The sequence below is a fragment of the Dermacentor variabilis genome, unplaced genomic scaffold (assembly GCF_050947875.1).
Source record: "Dermacentor variabilis isolate Ectoservices unplaced genomic scaffold, ASM5094787v1 scaffold_23, whole genome shotgun sequence".
NCBI lineage: Eukaryota > Metazoa > Arthropoda > Arachnida > Ixodida > Ixodidae > Dermacentor > Dermacentor variabilis.
In genome coordinates, this window is record NW_027460401.1 from 382814 (window position 1) to 391451 (window position 8638).

The window sequence follows — 8638 nt, forward strand, 5'->3', positions numbered from 1 at the left end:
AGCTGTCCATGGGAGAAGCAGCCTGTGAACAAGTCCTCAAGCTTCTTTATGAAACCAAATAAGCGACCAGTTGGATAGAGGAGCCCTCCATTGTCACGAAACTTTGTCAGCCTCGCAAGCTGGAAAGTTTCATCTGGGGCAGGCATAGTGAGAAGGGTCAGACAGTCTTGGCAATTGGTTTTTAAAACGCATTTTCTTGCAACATAGCCAGCGATGTGAAAAATTATTCTTGAGTCACTGCTGGCAATGTGCTGGTTATGGTCTTGGGAGGATGGAGCTGTGTGCATGCTCTTAGCAGCACTCATTGGCAGATGAAAGTCTGCTGCATTCTGCGCAGTGTCTGGCAGGCTGTCAACTTCCAGGAGGGAGCCCAGTTCGTCCTGCTGACAGTTACCTTGACTGGCACATTTTACTAGCCCATAAAATGACAAGCAGTTAATGATAACTAGAAATTGACTTGGTGTTGGGTGGTCATTACTGCCAGAAGACTGTCGAACGATCCCAAAAAGGTTTTCAAGAGGGTCTTGATAAGTTTTGGAGGTCATTAGGTACTTAAAACCTACTTTTCTTGTAAGGTAATCTAGCAAGCCTAATGTGCTTGAAATGGTTACACGCAGACCTGTTGCCGTGGACTCACTCACAAAGCCACCTGTCCCTTTTACATGCTCCTCCCATGCTTTAAGATAGGATAAAAAATCCTGCAGCACAGCTGTTGCTCGAGAATCTGGCCGGAGGGCTTCCGCAGGGAACCGTGAGGTCATCACAGATATCAGCTGGTGGATTTTGCTGAAATACACAAAAAAGCTCTTCAGATGTTGCTTGCACCAAGTTAGACTTAAACATCATTTCCAGCTAACAAAACCATAATGCAAAGGTTTCATTACTTTTAAAATTAAGTAGCAGAAGAGAAAATAGGCATTTCACCTGAAGAATTCCTGAGTTGCATCCATTCTTCCAAGAGTGGCTTCTAACGTGTCCTTATACAGGTGAAAAGCTTGGAGCACTTTAGTGCCGAAAAGCTGGAACGCATAACTGACTCTCATCTTTTCAAATGCGTTTGGCTCAATATGACATCGTGTTATCCCTGGCATAACCTTGAGGGTAACATTGCAGGAATCCATTTTGTAGGCTTCCTTTACGTGTTGCATATCCACCTAAAAAGAAATTGGAGAGGACCCTGTTAAGCTTCAAGAGTAATAGCACAACAAAATCCTCAATAAGATGAAGAAGAGCCTTACATGGCCAGCTGGAGTGTTGAATCCAGATTTCAACAATGAGTTGCGTAGACATTTGATAAGATGAGGGAAGTCGGATATAAAAAAGAGGTTTCGTGATGCATCGCTGGGGTGCTGAATTTTGCAGGTGGTAGACTCAGCTGATGCTTGTATCCCAAGTATCCTCCACATCCTTCTATTCCAGCTTGCGCCATCGCATGTAATGAAATCAACAAAAAGGCCACTCTTTTCGGCCAATACGGTTGCCTCAATAACAACTTTGGCAAGAATGTCCCCCTTCATGTTGCCATGTGTGGCAAAATAGCCAATTACCTGGCTCCATTTTCCCTGAAAGGGAACAAATAGTATAACCATGCCATGGTCACATGGGACACCTTTGTCTTTGGCTGCTGTGAAAGGGCCTAGGTCTACAAAACCCTCAATAACCCCAGACGTTTTAACTGCAAAGTGTTCCGACAGCTTTAGCTCGTCTATAACTAATCCACCATGTTTTTTCCAGGCATCAAGCTCAGCTGACTTCACTTTTAGCTGCCTCAGAACTTTGTCGCTGAAGCCAAACACAGTGCGATATGCAGATACATAGCGCTTGAGGGTTGATTTGCACGGTAGGGAAAGAATGCTATTACGGCGAAGATGCTCATACAGACGAGGACTTTTCATCTTCATTATTATGCAGTCCAGGACCCACATTTTCGTGTAGCGTAGACCATTAGGTTTCACTTTTGAAGCTGCGAAGCACTGTCGAACAGCTTCCTGCTGTCTGGGGGGCAGTTTTGAGATCTGTGCTTCTAATGCTTCTGCTTGAATGGCAGCATTTTTCCCTCTCATTTTAGCAAGTTCATTTTTCACATCTCCTAGGCGAACAACTAGCCTCTTGTTTCTTCTCGCTGCAGCTCGCAGTTTAAGCACAACAGATCGGCCGCTCTTTTTATCAGTTCTTTTGACCCTCGCTCGTCTGATCTGCAGTGCTCGTTTCAAGTAGCGGCAAGACACACACTGCGTACCTGCAAGAAAAGTGCATTGAATTGAGTTCCCACGGAGCCAAAAAATCAATGAACGCAACATAAAATGAGTTGCAAATTAGGCAAAATGGACAGCATAATTACCTCTTTCAGCGACCTGACCCAGGCAATTGCTGCTGAAGTACATTTGCTCGAGGGTCACTACGTGGGATTTAAGGTTCTTCGTAAAATACCTTTCTTCATAATCTTCAAGTCGCATTACTCCAGTGCAAACACTCATGGAATCAGTTGCTCTCAGCACATCTTCTGCTTCCCCGCTTGTTTGCAATGTGCTTTCTTTTAGCAGAATTCCTCTCACAAACACTTTGTAGTAACTGTGCGTCTGTGACTGAAAGAACATTACCACTTTTTCTGAGCACACCTCATTTCTTGATGTCAACACAGACGTGCAGTACACGACACCGTCGTGTCCAGGAAACCTGTGCTTGGTCCACTGCTCCGACGGTACCTGAAGACTGTCAAATAACAGCATGGGTTCCTGCTGACCCAGTGGGCATGAAAATTCTGCATCGGCGTCCGGCTCCACGCCTGCTTCCGTCGAGGAGGCCGCGCCTTGCTCAGCAATCGTTGCAGCGCTTGTGTAGGACACCGTCGTGTCACTGTTCGAGCACGGTCTACGCTTCGCCGGAGACGCGCAACTCTCTGACTTCCTTTTACGAGCAGGCCTCTCTTTCACAGCTTTTTTCGTCAAATACGCGGGTAGGTTTGGAAGAATGGTTGGCACAGCATCACTGCTAAGCAGTGGCTTACCACGTGGGATCCGCACTTCCTTGCCACCAATGATGTGTACATAGTCGCGAATTACGTAGCGCGGCTCAAAATGTAGTTCGCACACGGCACTTGTGTCTTCGAGAGGCTTGTCCGCTCGATGGAGGTTTTTTTCCCACAGTCTTCGAAGTGCTTCATCCTTGGGCACGCTGAATAACGACGGCTTTGGGGCACCTTTTACATGTACATAGCCCGTTTTACAGCCGGGCGCAAAACAGTGGTTCAAACGGCGTGGTGCCATTTCACACGCAATAGCGACGCACGATATACTTCCCTACGATGATTTCTTATAAACATTAGAATTGGTAATGTAAACTTCGGAACACATGAAAGAAAGCACAGCGGAGGCAGCGGCGCGCAAAGCCAGGAAGGGAGCGGCGGTGGCAGCGGAGGTTTACATTGACGACGACGACAGCGCCTCCGCGCGGGTCCCCGGGAAAACATAAAAATGTTCACATTTCCGGCGACGCGGGAGCGCACGCCGCCACCGGAGAGTCAGCTCACTACCCAACGGTCTAGTACACTTTAGATTCATCGCTGCAGCTGCTTTTTGGTCAAGTGCAGGGTTGCCAGATTGGGCTATTAATAGCCAAATTGGGCTACTTTTTATGCGGGTTGGCATCGTGTTGGCGTCAAAAATTCTGACTTGGCTACACGGCTATATTTGGGCTATTTTTGTGTTAAGGTCTTCCCGAGGATCATGTCAACACTGACAAAATTCGGGAACACTGGTTTATGAAAACCCAAAGCTCATTGCTGCTACAAAGATATGCAGGTGATCTCGAAGGCTGTGTTTTTAGGCAATGTTTGCGCTGGGAGGATGACGTTAAGTCATGGTTGCCATATTTATACGTCATTCCAGCGCTCTCTTCTTGTTTTGGGTTCGGTAGCATCTGCTGCCGGTTCACGCGTGATTCAGTAAGAAAAACAGTGGGGCTGACAGCTATCGACTGCGTGTTCCGTGCCGGCTGTTATACAGCAAACATTATGTGCACTTGCACAGCAGCTCAAGTGCGCATACGTATGTCACGTGGTACGCCATTTTCACCCGTGGTCCTTAATGCAAAAATGCGAAAAAAGTGCCGGATATCCAATGTTCCCCCTGGTATCTGAGCTCGCTTTGCCCCTACTTGTGCTGCCTGTTTTGAACACAGCCGCAGAAAGCATGTTGTTCAGCCAGGTTTCGTTGACAAAGAATGATCTGAGAAACCACATGTCGAATGAGACACTGCGTTAAGTTTGGTCTGGCAGAGAGTGGTGAGTGCAGCAAGGATTTTCAGCTACATGGATAGTTTCTTTCGCGTTTCAAACCTGCAGTTCTATGTGATCCAAGTGACCTTGGGAGATTGGGGCTCAAATGAGGCTAGGTTGTGTATTTAATCCATTTGCGTAAATCCCCAGTGGGAGAAGTATCAACTGGGACTCTACGCAATGTTTTCTTGTTTCGTTCTTTGTTTTAGTCTAGCAGCTTTGTATTACGTGAAAGTTGCAATTCTTTCATGGTTCTTTTTGAACATCGCATATTACTAAAATGATAAGCTGTGTAAATATATGAAAAGGATGTTCGTCCACAGTGCAGATGGAAGGCAATTGCTCATCAAAGTTCAGTGAGTTGCCATCCAAGTTGAGAAAGTCAGGATGATAATTCGTCGATTTTCACACCTTACTCCTGCGACAATTTTTTTTCCATTTATGCTATGTGCGTACGAGAAATTGTGATTATGGCACGTTCTTTATATGCATGTGTACTTTATGACCATTGTAATTCCTCTTTGTTCGACTTACTATGCATTCCATTGTACTTTGTGCATGCGTATTTTCGAGCTGTGATGAAAAAACTACGTTCGATATGCATAATAGGTGTTCGCGAAATGCGAAGGTTGTGGGTTCGGTTCCCACCTGCGGCAAGTTGTTTTTTCCTCCACTTTAATTTCAATTAATGTATCGTTTCTTTATTTCATTTAATAAGCACAAGTAATTTCTTTAGAACGACAGAAAGCCGAGCTAGTTGGTTCATTACTCATTATGCAAAAAAGGTGAGGCGTGCAGACAGGACACAAAAGAGATGTGGACAACATGAACGCCGTGTCTCCACGCCTCATCTTTTCTGCATAACTAATTTCCCCTATGTTGTCCTTGGTGTCAGTGTTTGTTGGCTTCTTACGATATGACTAATAAAAATCGGGCCCCTCAGTTAACCCATTTTCTTGTCGTTTATTACATAACGAGGGTCTCGAATCCAGCAACATTGATGCCTTCAGGTAGCATGAGTGGGTTTATTGACCAGTTGCCTTCACCCAAAAAGATCAAGTTCTCGCGACGCCTGCGGCAAAAAGGACGTTCCACGTCCACCGCCACGGTCTGAGTGGTGGCGCTGGCTAACACTCCCAGGGTTTTACTATGACACATAAATACCCCAGAAAATTGATGGGGAAACGGCGCCGCGGAAGCTCAATTGGTAGAGCATCACACGCGAAATGCGAAGGTTGTGGGTTCGGTTCCCACCTGCAGCAAGTTCTTTTCTCATCCACTTTAATTTCCATTAATGTATCGTTTCTTTATTTCATTTATTAAGGATAAGTAATTTCTTTAGAACGACAGAAAGCCGAGCTAGTTGGTTCATTATTCATTATGCAAAAAAGGTGAGGCGTGCAGACAGGACACAAAAGAGAAGTGAACAACGTGAACGCCGTGTCTGCATGCCTCACCTTTTTTGCATAAGTAATTTCCCCTATGTTATACTTGGTGTCAGTGTTTGTTGGCTTCTTATGATATGACTAATAAAAATCGGGCCCCTAGATTAACCCCCTTTCTTCTCGTTTATAATAGGCGCTTGTGGCACTGTTACGCCCATATTTTAATATTTTTGCCCACATCGCAGTGGCGGTTGGGCAAATAGTTCTTGCCAGTATACAAAGTTATATTAGTGTTCTAATGACTTCCTATTTTGATGTATAGTGCTTGAATTTGTTAGACAAAAGTGTTTACGCTGTGCTTAACTTCAGGACAGCTGTGCGCAATACAATAAGTTCTGTGTGTTCCCTAGTAGAATTGCATTTCTTCCTTTTCTTCAAATCGCACTCTAAGTAAGGTACAAAGCCTCCCCTCGGAAATTTGGCAACACACGCATTCGCGCCTGCATTCACAGAAGCCTACGTGCCCGTTTTCATATTACACGATGACGACGACGAATTAGTGATAGAAGATGATAGGGACAGACTGGTCACGTACCACGACATGCTGACACACTATACGAAACAAAGAGAAGCATACCGCAACCCCACAGACAACTCGACAGGTTTCAAGAAACAAATTGGAGAAGGTTGCAAACCAGAACGTTCCGAAATCCAGCACATTTAAACAGAGTGAATTCAAGACAATACCCAGACGTGAGCTGCAAGCTCTGCAAGCACGAACACGCAGACATGGCACACATCTTATAGAAGTGCACAGAGATCAGATCAATATATGTAGAGGACAACATACAACCGTACCTTCTCGAGGAGCGATGGCTAAGCGCCCTGACTAGCTTGGAACTACACGACCAACTTTGGGCAATCCAGCAGGCCCGGGAAGCGGTGGAAAGGCTATGCCTCACCGCACATAATGTCCGGGTGGCCTGAGCCCCGGATGGCAACCTCGAATGTCCTTTTCTCATTAAAGTTTTTTCCTTCCGTCTGCTCGAATCTCGCCAGCAAATCCCTGTTTAAATATTGCTCCGTTCAACTCTTTTCGATAGTAATACCACCTGCATTATTGCCAGCGCCGTAATCCAGCTGGCAATTAAAGCTATAAACATTAATTCAGCTCTTTGTTTATGGGCCAGCAGGTCATTCTCTTTGTTCCCACTCAAAGGCGAATTGCAGTCACAACTTCCACTTGTTCTCACCAGGAAAATGCGAGAAGGTTTCAAGTTTTCTTCAGGGTCCAGTGTCCCTCTAAGCAGCAGCGCATTTGCTAACTCAGCGTCAAGCTGCTTTTGAATAAATTAAGAGAGAGAGCGGGAAAGAAATAACATGTTTATTTTAGAAATCAAGCCTACAGGAAAGACACCCCTATTTTAAAGCCTTGAGTTCGGGTTGCCTCTTAGGCACTCGATCGTGACCAGCCTAATCTGCTGGTAACTAAACTTGGTGCTGCGCTAGTTGGTGATGCACTGTTTAAAATTGATGGTAGCGCTAAAAGGGAAAACACATGGTGAAATAACGACGCGACGACGAGGGAACGCTACTGACAACTGGTTTATTTTTGAAAAGGTTTCAAATTTAAGACAAACCCACCGTGGTTGCTCAGTGGCTATGGTGTTGGGCTGCTGAGCACGAGGTCGCAGGATCGAATCCCGGCCGCGGCGGCCGCATTTCGATGGGGGCGAAATGCGAAAACACCCGTGTACTTAGATTTAGGTGCACGTTAAAGAACCCCAGGTGGTCGAAATTTCCGGAGTCCTCACTACGGCATGCCTCATAATCAGAAAGTGGTTTTGGCACGTTAAACACCATAATTTAATTTAAATTTAAGACAAGCACAACACATGCCCACAACCGAACTGCACCAGCCTTCTTTTACAAATAATGAGATCGTATTATCGCAAGCAGTCACGGGAACTGAAATGATAAAACCAAGCAGCAAGAAGTGAAGCAAATGACCAATAAAATACAGCAACTGACGAAAAGTCGTATGTTACGGTTTTTACACATCTCTCCAAAAGTGTGCGCTCAGCCGAATACAAATTTATCGAAACAGTGCTGATGCACAGACCCGCCTTTTTTTGAATGTGGAATGCTTCCAGCAACACTCTAGCTTTTGCGCTTGCACTTCTGCCCAGAATCTTTGCTTCTTTGAACCGTGGCACGCACTCGCAAACCATCACATGCGAAACTAAATTCGCGAGCTTGTCTTGGTTTGTTAAGTTTTGAGAATGTTCCCTTAAGCGGTCACTGAGGCAACGTCTCGTCTGCCCGATATAGCACTTGCCGCAGGACAGCTGGGGAATAAAGTATACCACTCCTAGGGCGCACCTGACGAATACATCTTCATGCTGCTGTTTGCAACCGCACTGACCTTCACCGCAGATGCGGGGGCACAGCTTCGCCAACTTGTTTGGCGCAGAAAAAACAAGCGGCACGTTGTGCCTGCTGGCCACTTTTTTGAGGTTATGTGAAACATTATGAATGTAAGGCATCGCCTCAGGTGTGGTCTTCACGCATTCAGGTGCAGCCTTCATTCGTCGGGGACCAAATTTCTTGAGGAGGGTTTCAGCGACTGCTAAAAGGACCGAGCAAGGGAAGCCTGCGACCAAAAGCCTGCAAACCTGATTGTCGAAGCGCCGATTCCATGCAGAACGATGCAATTGCTCTTTTTACGGTCTTTGAATGAGATGATTCATAGGGCAAAAGCTCTTTTTTTTTTCACGTGGGAAATAAGCCCATAGGTGTGTTCCTTAGTTATCCTAAGCCTGAGGTATAAAAAGCGTATCTTGCCATTTTGCGGAAGATCATGGGTAAAAGCCAGGCTTTTGCCATGGTCGTTAAAAGCCCTCAAGACCTGTCGAACAGAATTTTCAAAAGAGGGGTCCATTACGAGCTTTTAAAAAATAAAAAAATCATCAACATA

At 45.5% G+C, this 8638-nt stretch overlaps 1 long non-coding RNA gene across 1 annotated transcript; it reads right to left on the reverse strand.

Moving 5' to 3' along the window:
* Positions 1-539: 539 nt before the first annotated feature.
* On the reverse strand, positions 540-3408 carry LOC142568611 (uncharacterized). The gene is made up of 4 exons (XR_012825479.1): positions 2342-3408; positions 1239-2239; positions 925-1154; positions 540-786 (listed from the first exon to the last, which is right to left on the reverse strand). It is a non-coding gene; the product is annotated as an uncharacterized LOC142568611 (long non-coding RNA).
* Between the last annotated feature and the right edge of the window lie 5230 nt (positions 3409-8638).